Source organism: Vanessa tameamea, chromosome 11 (assembly GCF_037043105.1).
Source record: "Vanessa tameamea isolate UH-Manoa-2023 chromosome 11, ilVanTame1 primary haplotype, whole genome shotgun sequence".
NCBI lineage: Eukaryota > Metazoa > Arthropoda > Insecta > Lepidoptera > Nymphalidae > Vanessa > Vanessa tameamea.
In genome coordinates, this window is record NC_087319.1 from 6993931 (window position 1) to 7016393 (window position 22463).

At 30.2% G+C, this 22463-nt stretch overlaps 1 protein-coding gene across 3 annotated transcripts in view; it reads right to left on the reverse strand.

Moving 5' to 3' along the window:
• The window catches only part of LOC113395185 (protein TANC2), a 311678-nt gene that overhangs the window by 276913 nt on the left and 12302 nt on the right, over window positions 1-22463 (reverse strand). For all 3 annotated transcript variants that reach the window (XM_064216204.1, XM_026632753.2, XM_026632754.2), the window contains exon 2: window positions 15706-15747. The gene's annotated coding sequence lies outside the window, so the exon portion shown is untranslated. The remainder of the gene's footprint in view (window positions 1-15705; window positions 15748-22463) is intronic.

Below are 22463 nucleotides of genomic sequence, written 5' to 3' on the forward strand. Positions count from 1 at the left end.
AACAACAACTGGATTAAAATGGATTGCAGTTCAAATGATATCGAATAAAACATATTCAATAACAATTAAACATCGAATATAATCAATTTCATTTTTATATCTTGAATTAATTGTTAGTTTTAATTTATTAATTTATTTCATCTTGAGAATGAGGTTAACCTTACCTGAGTAACCTTTGGTACCTTTAGTAAAAAATTTATAACATCATAATTCCGTTAATATTAATTCGAAATTAGTTCAACAATGGTCATTGTGAGAGTTAGTAAACTTCTCTGATAAATTTTATTGACACAGTCTCTTCAGAACCCTTTTAGCTTCATTCTCAAGATAAAATAAGCGGTCTCAATTGTACAGACTTTAACGTGGATTTAAAAATAGTGAAAGCGACAGAATTTGTATATATTTATATATATATATATATATATATATATATATATATATATATATAGGTATTTATGAGTATATTTAATTAATAAAAACTAATGATATATTAGATTAAGAATAAAATCAATTTATAATATTATATATATAATTTATATATGAATGTAAATTGAGAGAAATAATAACATCAAAGGTAACAACCTATACTTATATTATAAATGTGACTGTAACTCTATTTGTCTGTCTGTCGCTCTTTCACTACCAAACCAAGTTTGATGAAATTTGATACGAAGAATACTTGAACTCCAAGGAAGGACATAGGTTACTTTTTGCCTAACACGTGGCAACCAATCCCTAAAACGCGACCGATGCCACGGGCGACAACTAGTATAATATATATAGTGATAATTGTAATAAAATGCGCGGTGATTGTGATATGCTTTATAAACTTAATTGATAGCAGTATCGCGTTTCAAGCAAAAATATCTTTCAACAAGCGCGACGCCAATTTTTTTTTATAATATCATAGAATTATTTTACAAAGGCCAAACATTCTAAGTGTCAAAGAGGTTTTATTAAAAACATTTGAATATAGATTTAAGAGTTTATGCCGCCGTGAAGCTAAGACTCTGAAATATTAAATTGTAGGGATTACATATATAATAGTGTTTAAGAGTCGCTATTCATAATATAAGTACAATTTGCGAGACGTTTCTAGTTTACTTTATTCAGAGATCTCAGTATACACTCGTTCCCTTATTAAAGGGCGAATTATTTATGTGGGCAGTTCTCTTACAGCGTGTATTTAATTTTCTACCTCCGCACCTGTGGCTTTGTTTATTTCGCAAATTTTGTAACTGAATGTATATTTCTAAATTGTTTGGGATGAAATTTTGCTTATTTCCACAGTTCATGAAGAAATTACAAAGAATGTAGGCTCTAGTGAATTGCAGGAATTCAAAATAGTTTACGTGGAAGATTAGATTTGAAGATTTTATACGATGAGGAATATTTTTTGATTATTTTTTTATTTCAATTATGAAAATGAAATTTATTTATGTGTTTTAGGATTTTAGCACTTAAAGCTTTATAAATGTTTTTAATGTTAAACTCATATGAATTTGAGTTTATAAAATATAGTCAACTAAACGTATTTTTGAAAACGAAATCTGCTGCTCTAACAAAATTTGCCTACGCAGGTAGTGCATCACGAGGGGTGAAAGTAGGCATACTGGTTTTAAGCCAACAATTAGGTGGCAAGTCCCGTCAACTGCTCAGTGTTTCTCTCTCTGGCACAAAGTCTATGAAATACTAAGAAAGTTCGTCTTTCTTAGAAAAAATCATAAATTGAAGAAGTATTTTTTTAATATCAAAGGCCGAATTTTGACATTAAAAAAACCTTTTAACTTTAAAGATCTTCAAATCCCGAATTCATACATCGCTACAAAACTTATTTGAAATATAAATTTCAAATGAAATAGTTACTTTGGTCTTTTACATAAATAGTTACTATATATACTATACTATATATATATATATATATATATATATATATATATATATATATATATATATATATATATATATATATAAATAACTAATTTAGTATACTACTCGTACGATATATATTTCGTAAGATTAAAAAAAAAATCTTTGATCCTTACTTTTCTTTTTATGAATAAATCTTAATAACAATCATTTCAAATGTTTATTTGATATCTGACTAATACAACTTTAATAATATTTTCTACAAAATGTATTTTAATTTGAATAAGTAAAGCAGACTCTGGATCAGACAAGCAGAATTAAAATAAATAAAAAAATCTTTAAAAAAAGAAGAAAAAAGAAATCCAATAAAAAAAAAGAATGTCACAAAATATGTAGGCGGTCGAGGCATCAGACGGTAAGTGGTCATCACCGCCCTCTTAGAAATACATTGCGCTGTCATCATATTGGCGTTGTAAGAGATACGAACAACTATGCGGAGTAATATGTTATATACCTTGTGCCTTTGGTTACACTGGCTCACTCACCATCAAACAGTAAGACAGAAATATAACTTATTAATATTACACAAGTTTAATCCAGTAGAATCAGGTAAGATGGGCGAATATTAGTTATAAAGGGTACTTACAACAAAGTACGGATAACATAAAAATGCATATTATCTACAAAAAATCTCGGGCACGTATATTCCTAAATTGGTCCAGGTTTGTGTAGTTTAATATATAGACTCATATTAACTCTCATTTTAATTCGAATGAATTACGTTCAAATTTCGACAAATTAGCGATCATTATTTCTATTAAAAAGTGTTTAAACATTTATTTTAACCGATTTATTATAATTATGATTGTTTAATCATTTAGACCTAAGACCCTAATTAAAACTCCACCCTTAGAACCACCAAAATTAAGTGAAAACATTAAAGCGCTTTTATTTGTGTTGTACTAAATTAAATATAAATACCTTTACGGGACCCAGTGGACAGGCTGAGTTTTTTCGTTTGTGTTTATAATTTATCTCGTGCTCGGCGTTGAATTATAATATCGTGAAGAAACCTGTATATGTAGAGTAAAGTTCTACCTCATATTTATGATACTAGTTTTCCCTCACAGTTTCGCTCGCGTGTTGTGTGTCGTTAGGTTTTTGGTATAGTGTCCTTCTTTGGTATTCGAGCTTGTTTCATATGAAAAATTATTGAATTTAGTTCAGTGCTGTAGCCATTAAAGCGTAACATATTAGTACCAACTTCAGGCATGGCGATCGTTCTAAAAGGGCATTAACCAACTGCAACTAGTTTTCCCTCGCAGTTTCGCTCGCGTGTTGTGTGTCGTTAGGTTTTTGGTGTAAAAGATTGTCCTTCTTTGGTATTCGAGCTTGTTTCATATGAAAAATTATTGAATTTGGTTCAGTGCTGTAGCCATGAAAGCGTAACGTATTAGTACCAACTTCAGGCATGGCGATCGTTCTAAAAGGACACTAACTAACTGCAAGGAAATAATATTATAGTGTACGAGTGTGATCGCAAACACTCATTCCCTCTCATAATTCGACGCGACGGCAAACTCGACACGACCGTAGAGAGTTCAGGACCAACGGCTCCTGTATTTATTCTGCAATTATTATTGTGAGTATTTTTTATTTCTTGAATTTCAAGAGCAACTTTTTGTGTTGTATTGTATATATTGGTTTTAATTAAATGCCTAATTCAGTCTTTTGTTCTAGATATTAAAACTAAGAAACTATACATGACATCTAATTGTTAACGTTAATAATAATTGTATATTTTAATGTTACGAGTTTATAATATTTTCTTCAGAGCAGATTTGGTTTTTAAAAATCACTTGTCGAAAAAATGTATTAAAAAAAGTTTAGAAAATCGAATAGATTATAAATCTTAACGAGATATTTATTTATCTTCTTATTACAGGAACCCATGTTTAGACCTGTCTTGTGCAGACTAATTTGAATTACGGGCAAAACCTTTGTAAAAAGGATTACAATTTATTTCAACATTATAGATATTAAAATATTTTTGTGTATTTGTAACGAAAATGTTCTTGTTTCAGATGAGTCCTATTTTATATATTTTAACAAATTGAACTTGATAATTAGTATAAATATTTTTTTAGTGAAACTGTTGTTAATTTAAAATGCAGAATAAAATTAACAGAACGATGCCCTCTACCATTCTAGAGGAGATTGATATATTGTATTTTGAACGATAATGGATTAAAGCTTAGCGTTATAGCATAACGTCATAAAATGAAATACAAAAAAAAGGGTATAACTGATCTGGTACAGTCCAGATCAATTTTTTATCCGTAACGGTTGAGTGTTTCAGCTTATTTGAATTTAAAAAATAATAATGCTTGTAAAGTTTATATTCGATGCATTGACGTGTTGCTAATTACGGTCAACGTACAATAGGTGGCACACGAATCATTTTAAATAACATTTCCCAAAAAAGATTTGTGTTTAGATTTTATTTCACGATTGGTGTTAAAGAAAAAATGGCGAGGAAAATGGATTTTGCAATGGTGGCTTTACCTAGTCTATTATGTACATATATCAAAGATCAAATGTCAGTATTCTAGATAAACTTCGCATCGTACTCAAGCAAGACAGATAATTCAAATAAGAATGATTTGCGTAGATTCACAAGCCATTACCCTACCCTGGGGTAATATCGTACTTTATATTCTAAGGTCGTTGGACTTCTGTACTTAGGGCTGACAGATATCAAAAATCAAGGCATCAAGACGGCTTTGTAAATTGTGATATATTAGTTATATTTCTTGTAGTATCAATATGTATTATTGAAGGTGTTAAACTGAAAGTTAAGTAAACAAGTGATTATATTAAATGTATATGTTTATTGTGACTTATATTTTAAAAAGTAAAGGTTAAGTGATTTTAAAATTAAATTTAAAAAAAAAAATACTTCATTCGAGAAAAGATCTTATAAGCATTTTTGAATCGTCATTTTATAAAATAAGATTCACGAAGTCACTTTAACCTATTTATCGGTACATTCTGTGTTCAAAAGACCTTAGACTTGGGAATATCGGGATATACCCAGCAAGTTCCGACAATCTTGCAACAGTCGCATTTAGATAAGTGTCCTACTTATCTGATAAGTTTATTCTAGTCTCGTCTCGTCTAATGCGAAAGTAAATTTAGTACAAACGTTGTTTGATTTACGTGAGTTTAAATTAGCATTTTTATATATATCAAATTATAAGCAAACTCAAAATATATTACAATATTATACATTATTAAGAATGATTTACAAATCTCTCTCTTTCTCTCGTACATTTATTATTCCCATCTGATGGTGGGGTCTGCCGTCCTAGTCTTTTGCTTCCACTTCGCTCTATTTGATGTATCGTTTTCAGTAACATTGAACTAAGATCTTTTCTGACCATATTTGTCCATTTGGTTTTAGGACACCCTCTGGGTCTTGACCTTGTAACGTTATGATTGGTCACAAAATTTCCTATGTACTCTGGGGATTTTCTTCTGAAGTGCCTAAACCAGCGCAGCCTGCTTTCTTGGAGCTTGTTGGCGATGTCACGTACTCCCAGGCTACAAATATTTTATTACGATATAAATTAAATGTGAAACTAGATCCGGTTCGAATTGTGCGGCCTTTAAAAAAAAACCGATGAGATTATTAAATGATGATCTGTTTCATAAATAATCATATCACATTATATAATAATAATAATAACTTCTAATTAAATTAATGCTAAATGTACGCTTATGTATTGTAAAGGTAATATTTTATGCATGAATAAATAAATGCTAAATTATAATTTTGTTTAAGTTATACAATTATGTTATAGGTCAAATTAATAAAAATTAAATCGTTTTCAAACGTAAATGTTACTATGAAAATTAAGAATAATTCTAATTAGATTTTCTAAACAATTTCATAAATATTACTGTAGAATATTACGCTTCCTATTCATTTATTTTTCATCAAAAAGAAGAGGAAGCCCTAGCCCAGTATTGGGATATTCAGTTTACTTATTATATTAAGAAATAAACAATAATAAATTATACATAATTTGTTACTGTTTATTCTGTCTTTTTTCTATGTACAGACAGTCTAATTCACGATTAAGATATTGAATCTAAGGATTTCAATGTTCAAATATGTTTATGTAAACTTTGGATTCATCGGACGCAATAATATAACTTTGAAACCCATTGCTAGTATATAAATTACTTTAGTTTTTTCAATGGAATACTGAAGTAATACTTTCGTAAGAATGGCGTTTGTGTTGCATTATATGTATATATGGCGTCAATAATGCAATAGTTTATAGGCCGCCTAGCGATGTAAAAAGTAGCAGAATCGATCCTGGACACTTGGTATATTGTCGTACCCACTCCTAGCACAAATGATAAGCTTATAAGGAGGGGTAAATAGGAATATTAGTAATTCCTAAATTTATTCCAAATTCGAATCGAAATTAAAATTTCGAATTGACATATCATGAAACTGTATTTATTTCAAATCAAGCTTACGACTGTTGTATGTATATATAATACCATGTATTCAAGAATCTAACGCAAAGTACACATATCTGGTATCTGGCTATATAATAGCCCGTTCAACCCAACATTTCAGATTTATAATGAAAAATATATTAGATAGACTTTTTTAAACTATTCATTTAATTCGGCTAGAAGTTACGTGATTCGAAACAAATTATTTTTATTTTAAAACAGTTTGTTGTGGCTCGCCCACGCTTGACCGAGTTCTCCATTTCCTAACTGTGTCAATTGGCTAGCGAAAAAAACCGAAATGGCTGCCAAGTTTGCCATTTTTTTTTTCAATTTTCATTCTAGGGTTGACACGACGCGCAGATTTCAGCGTAAAAAGACTAATTTCAGGATTATTTTTTTAACGACACAAAAGCCTTTTGATGTTTGATAAAAGTAAAAAATCACATGTATATAAATCGATTAACTAACAAAGGCGCGCCCGTCTTAGTTAAATTATTTATTTTTTAATAAAATAAACATTAACAAATATAACATTATTTTTATCGAACATCTCTTATACTGTACGAACGCCGATATAATTCGGGTAATCATCGACTCATCACTTATTCTATCCTTCAAAAACAAAACACGGTATTGTTCTGATTCAATTTTAATGGTGAGTGTGCCAGTCTAAATTCGATAGGTTGGTCACGCATAAACAAGGTAAGGCATGGTTTATATTTCTTACAGTGCCAATGTTTATGGGTGATGGTGACCACTTACCATCACATAGCCCAGACACAGTACACTTACTAATTAAAATAAAAAAAAAACTTTTTGTTTTCAGTATTACAAAGTAGTTATAGTGTAGCTTTTAGTATGTGGTAGCCCTATTTAGTCTAGTCTGCAGCACAGCTTACTGAGATAGTTTAATGGTTTCAAGGCTAAGTTTTTATTAGAACATAATATCTTGATACATTTGAATGCAAACACAACAAAAAAATTAAATATTTTGTTTAATGATGAAAAAATACATTTTTTTCTATAACATGTATAATTTTTTAAATATTTAGATTTTTTAAATAATATTGATCATTCATATCAAATATTTATATTCTGATAATATTATGATTTCGTTATTATTATCATTATGTCAGTTGGAAGATGTCCTCTGCTGGACAAAAACCACCCCCAAGCAATTCCACGACGTGGTCTTGCGCTTTTAGCGTTCAACGGATTACCGGAACACGTAAAGGATCGTCGGTCCACCTTGTGGGGGTCGGCCTACGCTGCGTCATCCGGTTCGTGGTCGCCTTTAGGTCCCAGCGGTTATCAATTTTTCATAGATAATAAAATATATGTTATTATTATAAAACAATAAAATTTAAGTTTTTTTTTGTATTTATATAAGACATTATCGAGACAGGTTTCCCAATAGTTTAACGCGTGAATGTCAACCGAAAAAACTGGGTTTAAGCCCAGGCAAGTAGCCTTAACCTTACAGTGCTCAATTTGTATTTATAATTTTCATACTCGGCGGTAAAGGATAACGTGAGAAAACCTGGACGTCCGCCATATGTGTAGCGACTAACTTGAATTCGAGTATATGCTTCCAATCTTTCACTGAAAAGCAGAAGAGGCCTTACCTAGTTACTAATTTTATATTTGGTGGCTGTTACATATTAGCTGGAGTTTGCACAAGCATGATTATTGTTACTATTAAATAATTTGTATTGTCGTATTACAGTTTGAAAAGTGAGTGTAAATAATTATAATTTCTTAGATATCATGAAAGGAAGATTTTTGCCAGTGTCAATAATTACTTGTGGTCATCAATACATCGTAGCTCATTTGCTCGTCTAGTTCGACGAACGTTGAACATCTTGACATTAAAATATAATAAAAAATATAGCTCTAATCTGTACAATTTATGAAATTTTATTCACACCAAGCGTCCAAATGTATTAAAGAAATCCGTTTTCAAAGCCCGTCTCAAGAAATATTTGGACAATAAACTTTCTTTTGAATCATGACGCGGAACCAAATTGCCACTACAAGCACCTCATTATTCCCGCAGAACCATAATGATCCCAGTCTATTTGAATCTCACTTATTTATTTGGGTCACACCGTTGTGTTTAGTAAACAAAACAGGCTTTGACGGATTACATATTATTACAAGAAAATTGCCTCGTTTGTTTAGTGGTGAGTTTGTTCGGCTGTTGATTAAGAAATTCGAAGTTCAAATCACGGGTTAGACCAAAAATATTCGAGAAAACATCATCATCATCATCATCATCAATGATATTATTATATCCTATCATATGTTTTGAATTTGTATACATATTTGTAACATGCGAAGCAAAAAAGTAATTATGTTCTTTTGTATATCTACTCTATTGTTAAAGGTGATATGTTCAAATTTATCAAAACAATTAGTATCGCGGAAATCCTTAATTGCGCCAAAATCAGTTATCTTTTAAAATTAACTGAAAAGTTTACACTTTTATTACAAACTACTTTTGGCCCCATATTTTAGAATTTATTTTTTACATTAACAAATAAGCTGTTATTTCCATGAAAAACTAAAATAATAAAATGATTTGTGCATATATTTATAGCAAGTAATATGTTTTTAATAGGGGTCGTTCAACAGATAATATGAGTATAGCACTTCATTGAAATAATATATTCAATCCATGGTACATGACAAAATGATATTGGTATATTCCGTGATTGGCTCCTCACGAAACGGTTTTATATCGTTTTAAGAGTAATAAATATTTATGAGTAATTTCCCGAAATGCGTAGAATCTATTAAGCTTTATTTTCACGCAATGCTTACAAAAAGTTTACTACAAATTTAAAGAACTATATATCAAACACAACATCGACGCAGTTCGCGTTGGTAAACCAAAGTGTATGTATAGATTACATTCGGATTTACAATATATTAACAAAATCGAGGTCGAATCGAGACCTAATTACTCTTTCGTCGGAATAGTTTTTGATTCACTTCATGATAAAATATTTAAAATATGAGCGTATCAGCTTGATTACAGGACATTGTAACCTACTTTCAACTTAAAGAATAGAAAAAAGCATAAAAATCACGTTACGCCCACGGTCAATTCAGAGTTACGACTTTAAAATATTTACACTCGTAATAACGTATAATCATCATTTATCCATATACAAAAACTTTTTTAAAATTTGTTTACAGTGAGGATATTATAAGTATGTACAAATCGCTAAATGATGTGAAGAATGCTAGCAGTATTAACTCATTGAATCGCAATTCCGAACAGTTTAATGAATTGTACCAGCTCTCCTGTCACCTTTGAAGACAGGGTTTCAAATAGAACAAATTGAAATCAAAGATGAAATATTTACAATGTTGTTAGCTTAAGCAGTCCGCGGAGGTTCCGGCCTTTAACATTTTTTGTTGATATAAGATGTAACGAATGTGTCGTCGTCTGTAACATTTCAGATTAGTAAATATATGTTTATTATTACAAAATATTTTTTCAAGGTCAATGGATTTCTTATACCAACCATCTGTCATTCAGTTATATTCTACAGCAAAACTAATATATTTGAGTGTGCCTTGGGGAATTGTAAACTAATGTACCACTTATATTATATCCAATGAATATCAGCCAAGTACTAGTTTCTACCAATTCATAACATATTTGTTGCTTCTGCGTTATCGTTATATTATATCTATATACTATGCGATATCAATCAGTCACCATCCTCCTGCTCTTATCCCAATTTTACTTGGGGTCTTCTTCTTCCATACTTCTCTATTTGACGTCATCTAAAGTAACATTCTTACCAGCCACATCGTCTTTTACACAATCCAAGAAACGATGGGTTTCTTTGGTCGTCCCCTTCCTATATATCTATCCACGTCCATGCTCAAGATCTTCCTCATAACATCGATCAGTATTAAATTAAAATATTATTAAATTAAAGTTACAAAGATTAATTAATAAGAAGGAATCCCGTTTGTATATTTGACTTTGTGACTTAGACCCTTTTTGAAGTAACGAATATTCTCAGCTAGGAACCCGGGAAGATATTTTGGTCAATGGAAGGAATTTAACGTCTGATTTTTATGCTAGATGACCCGTATACCGTTGAGCTATTGAGACTATTAGAACTCAGAAACAAAATACAACCTTGCCATGATATTAATGTCCGTCCGTAAATCACTATAATAAGCAGATTGTTGTACATTAAGGAAATAAATATGTGTTACACAAATAGCGTTCATGATTACAGGTTTTTGTCTTCATTATTCAGCATCTTAGTACAGGGCTAGAATAGGTTGCGGCACGCGAGCCTGTATTTCTTGGATATAGCATATATTAGTACGCGTGAGTGAAAAATGTACAACCATCAACGGCACAGAATTTAATTATTTTTTCTAATTCAAACGAAATTGAATTTTCCTTGCACTTAACATATTGTTTTTGGAGCTAGTGTTTAGTCGTTACACCTTTGAGTTATGTAATAAATATATGCCACTGGTTAACTGCATTATTGTGTAAAAGTGTCGAATTTTATTTGGTACTCATTTATTATTATCTCATTTAAAAATTGTTGCTATACGGCTGAGTTTTGGAAATCCCCGTTATGGAGGATTGAGGAAATTATCTGTAGGTGTGTATAATTATACATATCTATTAGTTTGTTGTTTATTCCGCCACATATTTTTGCAAATATATTTTCATGTAGATTCCAAAGCATTTATTTTCCGGAAAGTAATAGGATATTCATAATATACAATAACTGATAAATTTTTCATAAAATCCGATATTGAATGTTGATGAATAATATATTGAAGAACGACAATGGGATATTCATATTTTTAACAAACCACTATTTTTTAAAAGTTCTTGTTTGATTTCATGAGCCTGATTCCTATAACTAAATTTTCGGATATTTTCACCATAACGATGTGTTTTGAACATACGAAACTCAAAAAGGCAGAGACGAAAACGTCTGTGGATCAATAAATATATAATAAAAAAAAATAAAACTGGAAAGTCTGTGCCATACCAGCAATATTATTAAGACTGCTACGACTGTGCTACGATTAATAATATTGCCTACAGATTCATAGACAAACGAATATATAAGAACTAATTGCTAATTGTTTTGTAATATTAATTTAAAAAATTACGAAGAGATTATTTTGTTTTAAAAGTATTCTATCATCTATGAACTAATTAATAATGTTGTATTATATTGTAACGGGTCTACAATTGTTTTTTATGTAGCTACAAAAACAGTTACGACGTTATTTAGTGTTTTTTTATAAAATCAAATTGTCCTAAAAAAAAGTTACTGACTATATATTATTGTATTTATATATAATGAAATAACTCTTTGTCAAGGGCACAATCATCTTATATCCTTTCCTTTAAATATGTGTATCTACGCCGACGTAATCTTATAAGAGAACAAAGTTAGTTGAGCGTCGTAAAGGCACAATTATGTAAATGGCGAATTTCTTATTGGTGGTATTATTTTGCTTCACATATTTCGGGGGTTGGACCAATCCACTTGACTGCAAAAGTACTTTTGACCCAAAATCTGAAGTCATTTTATATCGCAATTATAGTGATTCGACGAAAATTAAATTGACCGAGTACAATATTAACTTTGATAAATGAAACCATTAACTTAAATGTGAAAAACAAAAAGGTATATATATACCATACTTATGAGTAAGGGTTTATCCGCGATGCTTATATTTTTATTTGATTTTTGAAGGTATATTCAAAGCTATTTATTTTATTTTTAATGACATACATAACATAACATAATCAGCCTGTAAATTTCCCACTGCTGGGCTAAGGCCTCCTCTCCCGTTGAGGAGAAGGTATGGAGCATATTCCACCACGCTGCTCCAATGCGGGTTGGTGGAATACACATGTGGCAGAATTTCGTTGAAATTAGACACATGCAGGTTTCCTCACGATGTTTTCCTTCACCGCCGAGCACGAGATGAATTATAAACACAAATTAAGCACATGAAAACTCAGTGGTGCCTGCCTGGGTTTGAACCCGAAATCATCCGTTAAGATGCACGCGTTCTAACCACTGGGCCATCTCGGCTCTGACATGACACTGACACTGGGAGTTATTCTAAGATTCCAACACAGCGTCTGTACTTAATGTACGTAATGTGGGTAATTTGTTATTTAAAATTTGTATGCTAAATAATACCAAATGAATATTATTTTAGTGATAGGGCTTCGGGAAATGCCATCAAAGGCCAAAGTCTAAAGCAAAATATTAAATTGTGTCTGTTTGAAAGGTTGAAACCAATATTATTACAGTGACGACGTATTTTTTTAATATTGTCAAATTACCTGACAACCGATTACCAATGTTTCTTCATAAGTTAATCTACATGTACGTAACTAACTAGGTTTCTAGTAACATAACATTTTGTTGTATGGCCTACTTTATATACATATACATATGTATATGTATACCGATATTTATAAATTTGTAATTTATGTGAACACATACGCCTTCTAAGAAAAAATTAAGTAAATCAATGTGTTTTCTATGCCTTTGTTTTCGTTCCAACGAAAATTACGTTTATGAATATGAAGAGAATAATAACGCATTTTTCTTCAAAGATACCTACTATCACAAGCAGAATGCCCGAGGGACGTCAAAGAGATTATTGTACATCAAGTGCTCGAGCGAGTCTCTGAGGAACGTCGGGAGATGAGCTCTGTATTAATAATTAATAGCTGGCTCGCTTTCACAACATCATGTAATAAATTTATAAACTAAGATTTTGATGTTATTTGAGCTGTGTAAATACGGATATCAAATGGTTTTGTACGATATATTTTATGACAGATTACAAAATGCTAACTTGTATCGATAACTTCATGTGAATATTTTAAAGACTGTTGAAATATTATTAGGGATGTAAATATTATTGAACTAACCAGTGACAAGTTATTTGTATTAAGTCAAGTCAACTCAAGTCAACAATCTTTATTAAATATAGAATTGTTACACTTGCTTATTGATAGTCAAAAATATACCACCGGTTCGGAAAAAACCAGTATGAACAGACGTGCATGTTTACGTACGTTTATAAAATGTTATAGTTATAAATAAGTATCTATGACATCATGATGATGAGTTTGACATGAAAACTCACTCATTTATTCGCAATAATAAAAAAAATATCATGTAAGTCGTTGTGTAGATAACCAATTATTCATTAACGGAATAAGGCATATAGTACATAATATTTTTTTATCAGTATACATTTAATTAGATGCTTTATAATAGCGACTTCTTGAAAATTATATTAATCTTCGAACGGATCAATTTAAGATCACAAAGTAACAACAAAAAGGTTTCTAATTAACTTTGAAATACGGTATCCGAAACAGTATTGAAAATTGAGGTCTTATCAAATATCAAACCTACTGTTTGTAAAACGTAATTAAAATAAGGCGTGTTCCATTGATAGCGGACTTTATGGTAGTTCTTGTAAAAAAGTCTTGACTAACATATTAAATGATTAAGAGATTATTAGAGCCAAGATGGCATAGTGGGGTAGGAACTACTTTATCTTAACCGAGGTTTGCTGTATCAAGCCCAGGCAATTGCCGTTAATATTTTATGTGCTTAATTAATGTTTATGGTCGTGATCTGTGAGAAAACCTGCTTCTGTTGGATGATACATATGCTGGCACTCGCAGTGGGAAACATAATTATATCGCAGATTTTTTCAAACTTTCCATTTTCAAATCGAACTTTCTGATCAAATTATTGTTAAAAGTAATACTAACTTCTCTTAACGACAAGTTGCTAAAAATTGGCATTAAATCGACTTGCTCACTTAATGTTGGAAAGTAAACTGAACTTTAAATTTGGGTACTTGATATATGTACATATTATATAGCCGCCTCGTTGATCTAGTTGCTCGCTTATAAGGCTGCGTCTTTTTAAGGAAGTGAGTTCAACTTGTGGATAGGACCAATAATAAATTAAACTTTTCTGTTTCGTAGAGCTTGTCGTTTCATGCTATCGGTTCTGCGAATGACTTCTTTCCCGTAGTATAGAATTGGCAGATTATGAAAGCGCACTTTTACACTATAGGGAGGATTACGCAGAAACAATATTTTACTTTTGATACAATCTCCGTTGGAAGTTACTAATTTCCAATAGAAATAAAGATTTCCCTTTGAAGATAGATACCTGGATTTCCTGGTATATTTTAATTTATTTCAAAGTGTAAGTTCAAAATAGAGATTTATATAAAAATATAAAAATGTCGTTAACCATCTTTTGTGTGCTAAACGATATTACAAAACTTGCAACTTTAGGTACTCACAGGTAAATATATAATTATATTGATTTGCATAGTTTTTATATATATATATATAGTATTTTCTCAGTTTGAGATATTTTAGGTCAGTGGTACATTATTGAAAATTAATAAAATATAGGTACGTAAAATGTCATATACTGAAAAACTAACAAGCATTTTTTTCAAATTAGTATTAGCAATGCCCCGTTCAAATTTATTACTAATATTCCTATTCACCCTTCCAATTGAACAAATAGTTTATGCTGGGACTAGTGACGACAATAGCCCAAAGGCACAGGTTCAACCCTGGAACTCTTCACATTGCTAGGCGACCTATAAACCATTGTGTTATCAACGCTTATATATCATAAACAAAATACTAAATTATCAACCGTGACTCGACTTACACATTATACTTATTTTAAATATATCAACAAAACATTGAAGAATTATGATAATTTCAATCTGAAGTGATATAAAATATTCGAAGTAATATTGAGTCATATACAGATTGGGATAGAAGTAAGGAATTTACGCTATCGGAACGCTGAGACGAAAATGCGGCTCGCGAGACACATTTAGTTAAGATTAACGTTCCTTGTTTTATATTACGCTATTTCAATTGTCTCTTGAGGGCTTTTAGTACCATATCAAGTTGTATGTTGTGAAACAATAGGTAATTTACAAAGTTTATGGTCAAATTTGGTCGAAATGGTGAAATTACATACAGATCAAATACAAATTAAAGTATGCGTTAAAGCTTATTTATGTTATTACTAATCACAATATTATTAGTTTGCTTAAAAAAGACGTATAGTCCAGTCATTATATACATTTGGAAATGAAAATGAAATTTTGGATATTACGCGGGGGGGGGGGGTGTCGTCTAGAAAAGCTTAACTTTCTTCTATCATCAAATCTATACAAAAAGCTATTACATAAAATAAATAAACAAAAACTTACAGCTGATATTGTCCCGGTTTAAAGTATAAATCTTCTCTGTCCCTGAAACAAAAAATAATTCTTAATTAACGGACGGCTTTTGTTTTCAGCGGCTCCATGCCAAATTTCATTGTAACATTTTATCCATTTATATCCTTAAAACGAGGTACCTAATTTAAAATAAGATTTAAGGATCTATGAACACTATCATAAATTAAAACAGAATAATGTGATTTACATTTTTAACATGTTTCATTGGTTATTTTTTGTGCTAAGTTCGTACTTATGTTTATATGTATGTCTCGTGGAAGAAATAGTGGTGAAATGTGAAGTCTACGACAGTAAAACAGTGTTAAGGAATGAGTTTTAGCAGTGGGATATTCAGTTGCTGTCACTTATATTATAATATATACAATAATTTTAAGTGAGCCGAGATGGCCCAGTGGCTAGAACGCGTGCATCTTAACCGATGATTTCGGGTTCAAACCCAGACAAGCACCACTGAATTTATATGTGCTTAATTTGTGTTTAATTGTGTGTTGTTTTGTGTGTGTAATGTATGTAGTCATTGCTAATATAAGCAGACATACATTGAAGAAAGAAGATATATGTGAAGCGTCATAAAGTAAATTCGGCCCATTTGACTACAATGGATCGCCGAGACAATTGACCACATGTATAATATGGCGATTAATGATAAAAAAAAATATTGTTATTTTACAAAATATATATATATTTTAATTTGTAGCCTGCCAATGATTTTATTCGTTTTAAGAATAATATAAATTTATGGTTTCCTCAAAACATTGAGTACACTTATCCTTACTTCGGCAAAAGACGCGACTTTGGATTTAAAACGTTTCTACGTTAATCCCTCGCGACTGTGTCTCCCACGATACAAGCACTTCTTTTTATTTCGTAGACGATTTATCTTGGTATATTATTCATATTGAGGTATTATTATATTTTATATTTATAATTGTATTGTCTTTTGTCTAAACATATACGTCACAATACCACTTCTATTTTATTCGAATAATACTCTGTTTAATAATAACTCATTATTATTTCTGGTAAATAACATTAGTTAATAAATTAAGATTAAAACAAATGATAAATAAATGGGACATTTTATTGAATATAAGATTATTTTAAACCTTGTAAAATGACGATTTAAAAATGCTTGTAATAGCTACATTTTGAAAAAAAAGTATTGTTTCTGAATGCCTTCGCTTGAAAATACTTTGGTTAGCTATGTGTTGGTTGATAAAAGTGAAAGCTAAGGGAAGGTAAAGTGAAATACATTCTAGTACTGAATTGGATTTTCCTTATTAAATATTAAATGTCTAAAACCGGAGGTATCCGATTACCAGATGACCTACTTGTGTGTCTGTTTTATTTATTAATAAATTAATATTCTCAAAAAACAGCAGCAACTCTGAACTTAAATTATTTCAATAAGTAGAAATCACGAGTGCGTCAAAAAGTTTTATTTTATTTAAAAACATTTTTGTAGCTCGAATTTTAAATGAAAACGATAAAACTTCACTTGTGTAACAGGAGGAAATAAAAAATATATACTTTGACAGGGATATGAAAACGGGGACGAAATTGATTACAGTAATGACGATAACGGAATACGTAATAATGATATTTTCCTGTAGAGTGATAACAGCTGCGTTAATATTGCAACCGGTTTGATAGAATAGTTTTTAATTTTTCTTTTTTTAATTTAATTCATACGTTTATATACATTTTAATATGAAGGCTCCCTTAAAGTGTACAGGCCGAAATATTTCAGCAGATAATGGTATGTATTAATTATTTTTACTGTCTGGTTGATTTGATCGCAAGCTTGTTGGGTTATAGAATCGCTAATGCTGTTATGGCATATTTCCTTATTTTGTTGTATCATATTAAATTTTTCAATTTTTTTTCCTGCTTCATGTCTAAGTCACAAAACAATTTTAATTGTATATAATGTAAGTCAGTCAGGCCTTCCAAATGCAATGCAATTTAAATAGCAGAATATTTCACTTATATCATTTAGAATTAAAAATACATTTCAATACCATAAGCTAATAGGCTTAAAATATACGAAGAAAAGGAATTAATTAAAAGGGTCATTCAGAAGCATTTCCTTAATCTTGATAAATGTAAAACGTGCTCAATCCTAAACTTATAATAGATATACCGTTTCAACTGTTCGTAATAAATAGAAACCATTGAGATTATACTATATATAAAGTTGGATGATCTTGTCTGATGAACAACAGCGGAAGAAGAACCGTTACTCGAGTAAAGAAGAGTCTTAAGCAAAGACTAAAAAGTAATAGAAGTAATACTGCAGTAAGTAGGTTGGTAAGATTTACATTATTGTGTTATAGCATGTAATATTATATAGTCAAAACGGTTAGATTTATGGACGATAATAAAAAGAAAATTTAATATAATCTTTTTTTAACTTCTATGCATTCGCTTGTAATTTATTTGATTGAGTTAAAACGTTTTACAGTTACTGTGGCGCGTGAGTCGAATCGTAAAGTTAAATTGTCGCGTGGAATCCCGCATTCGGATTTACAAGTTAAAACATGAATATTATTTCCTATGAAAAAAAAAATACACCTGAATCGTTCAAGATTTATTAAATAAAATGCAGGAAGATAGAGACAATGATCAGAAAGAGAGGAAACCAAACAACTGGACTGAAGTTGGACATGGTTCTAAAACTGTTTTTAAATGAAACGCTTCGAGATAGAGATTCAAAAAGATTGTTGTCAATCTGAATCTAAAGTTTTTATAAAAACTTCAGATTTTTCAAAACTTGTCGTTTTAAATATTCGTGAAGGGCTAAAGCTTTTTTTTAAGTTCATAATTATAATACAACTATTTTTTCTATTGTTTTGATCGGCATATTTAGTTGAGGATGTAAAGTCAGTTTAATAACCAAGGGCTATGAGCTATGTGAGACTTGTAGTGAACACTCAACGCTTTTGCGTCCGAATTGTGCAATTTATCAGTTAACTTTTATTTGATTTGTGGTTTTAAATTTTAAATTGTTTTTTTCATAAATCATTTAAAACACCAGACGACAATTTGAAAATATTTCATCGTTCATTATATGTTTGTGAATATTAATAAATTAATAATTATGTAATTTAGTTATATAAAATATGTAGTTAATGTGTAATTGAAATAATGATTATCATTGCATCGTTATTTTTATCTCAAATGTAAATTCTTGAATATTATTTACAGAAACATTATTGTTATAATAAGCCGATTGTTGTATGTTGCCATTAGAGAATAATCAGACGGGTCTTATGCATTATAAGTCCGGTCTAATTCTTATAACAGTTATTATAATTAATATCGGAAAGTAACTTGTGATAGTTATACATATAACAATATTTTTTATAGGCATGTTAAATTGTTCAATAAATGCTTTAAACGCTTAAGAAATTCATTGAAATATGTAAAGCTACTTTGAAGTGCAAAATAGCTAACATTATCGTGGCACTTTTATACCCATACAATACAATACGTACAATAAATCCACGTACTTTGGGAAGCTGAATACCTATTCGTGAAAATTAGTATAATATAAACTCTGAAAATATTGTTAGACTATAAAAATATGTTATAAGATACCAGGGATATATTTCTTGGTAAAATAAAATAAATTAACGAAACACCTTGATTGATATTTTTCATATTACGAGTATAATGTAAATCAAGAGGTATATTATGTTATGAATTAAAAAATGTTATTTAGAACAATTTAAAATTATCTGAAAATTGGAAATTTCATAACTACATTTTCCTTATCGGCGACCGTCAGTTCGTTGGAAAATTTCATTTGTCAAGTACCACTGTGACAAGCAGTCGATTGCAACGATTCATTGGCTGCCATGTATTGAAATGAAAAATATAAAGCTATATTGCCGATTTAAAAATCTATTAAATTATCAAAATACGTTACGTAAAATTTGTTAAAGAGTAGCCCTAGCCTCCAATACGGTGTTACGTCATAGGATGTCATGATTAATTATATCACATTCGTATTTAAGACTGACACAAATACAAATATTATGAGATCATTGCAAGTATGTATTAAAAAATAAATTTTTTGGAGAATTATTATAAAACGTGAATTTATTTTGTAAACTACTGAAATTACAAATTGTTTAATATTTCGTAACTGTATATTTCGTATTCATACGATAGCTTGAAAATATTTTAGTAAAATGAAAATAGAATAAAGGACGTTATTACACTGCCAATTAAAGTGTGACTACGAGTTCAAATGTTTGTTATGGCTAGACCTTATTATTGAGTAATTTAAGTCGTTCACATAATTTATATCAAAACTAACTAATGTAAATTTGCTTAAATAATTAATGAGGTTTTATCGACTATTTTTTATTTTTTTTAATGAAATATAGGAATGCATTATTTATGAACCAGCTTGTAAATTGCTTTGCCATATACACTGGTACTTAAGACGTCTGGTACTTAACGTCTTACACCCCTAGTGCACCAACAATCTTGAGATCCACGTTATGATCCATGTGCCGTTTGTGACAGTAATTGCATTAACTGATTCATCATTTAAACCCAAACAAAGGAATATTAAATATTGATATTTGGTGGTAAAGTTAACGATATTAGCCAGCCAGGCGTGCCAGCACAAAGTCCTATCAACGGTAGACATAGACATAAACTAAATCTCCATAAACGTGAAAAAAACCACAAGCATAAAGATATACAATCGCAAAGCTAAAAGAAATACTAAATGAAAAGCGAAAACATACTGATTACTTGAAAAATAAAGAACGACGATAATTTAATAAAACTCTCAGTTTCGAATTTGAAGTTCCCTTTTATATTTAAAATGTCTTATAAATAATTTGATTGCCTCTAACGAGTTTTATCCATTGTAAGAAAGACGGTAGAAATTGGGTTGCTCAGACTTATAAATAATGCATTAGCTTACGTTCAACTACCTAACCCCTTCACGAGGGCTATTTGTCTCTTCTGACGAAGGCAGCTCTTGCTTATGAAATAGGAAATAGTAGTGGAGTTTGCTTTAAAGTGGTAAGATGCCAATGAACGGCAAATGCTTATTGCATAAGACATCGCTTAGATTCAACGCCTTGAAGCGTCTTGATATACTATGTTACTTAGTAACTATTAACAGTGGCATTACATTTACTCTGCATATATGTGAAAAAATCTTAAAGAAATATTTAATGACTATCGTTATAAACTTTAGCCTTCACAAGAGTTAAATTACAAAATTGAAGTTAATTATATTAATAAATAAAGACAATATACAGCTAGCAAATAGATGCTTCATTTTGTTTTATTAAATATTTTATGCCGTAGGATAAGTGTTTGTTTGATTAATATCAAAATAAACTTAATAAAAATGAACATACTTGATGTTTTACTGAAAAACTTCGAAAATTGATTTTTTTTCTTTTTTTATGTACATTATTCTTTTTAAAATTATTTATTATAAAACATCTAAGACTAAATTACCACTATATGTAGGTTTTTTCATGTCATGTATGGAAACTGGCAAATGGGCTATCTAATGGTAAGTGGTCACCACTGGCCATAGACATTGGTATTATAAAAAATATTAATCATTCTTCATATTATCAATGTGCTACCAACCTTGACATCTAAGATGTTAAGTTCATTGTACTTTTATATTTAAACTGGCTCAGTGCCCTTCTAATCCGAAACCAACGAAACCAACATTACTAAGCGTAGTTAGTTTGCAATAGAATATTTGATGAGTGGGTGGTACCTTACTAGACGGGCTTCCACAAAGCCCTATCACCAAGTAAAAATGTTTCAGCGTTTTTATGGTACATTTATATAAAAAGTGAGTTACTGTTGATTGTAACACAAAAATGTTACATCATGCTACTTGGATGCATAGTTAGTTAGTGACTTTTTAGGAAAATATTTACACCTTATAACAGAATTTTTATGCACGTGCAAAACATGGAAATATAAAAATAATTTGTTTTTTGTGGTATAAATAGCTTTTGTTTTTATGGGTGGGTAAGTAAGGCACAGTTAAGTAGGTGTAAAAATTATATGCAAAAAACTAATTAAAAAGATAATCCAGCTACGTTGTAATTGGCCAGCTCATTTTTGGAATCCAATATACTATTTATTAATCATTTCATACACACTTTATATGGTAACTAATCATCATCAATACATATAATAAAATTGGAGTGTCTGTTTGTAATATTAAAATAACCGCTTCTTACTAAATGCATAATATGTATGTATACACGGCACATATAACATAATAAAATTATTTTCAATTTTTATCCATCTGTTTGTTTCAGCTAATCTCTGGAACGGCTGGACCGATTTTGATGGGACTTTCATTGGCAGATAGCTGGTATAATAAGGGGTAACTTAGGCTACAACAATAACTTTTTTTTTAATTCAAACGCGTACGAAGTCGCGGTCACAGGTAGTTAATGAATAAGATTGAAAAGTACTAGATATAGTTATCGTAGTATTTGTTCACATTCGAGTCGTCTTCAATTTCGCAATATCAAAATAATAATAATTACTTACAATATTATCATATATATATGCACTATGAAAAAATAGTCCAATATGAAATTATCAGACCATTAATGTTCCAACCAATTCGCTTATCCTTTATCGTCGTATAATAAAATCTAACAAAGTCATTGTAAATTTAGAAAGGAATTTTTCTTACGAGAGAAACCGCCGAGGAC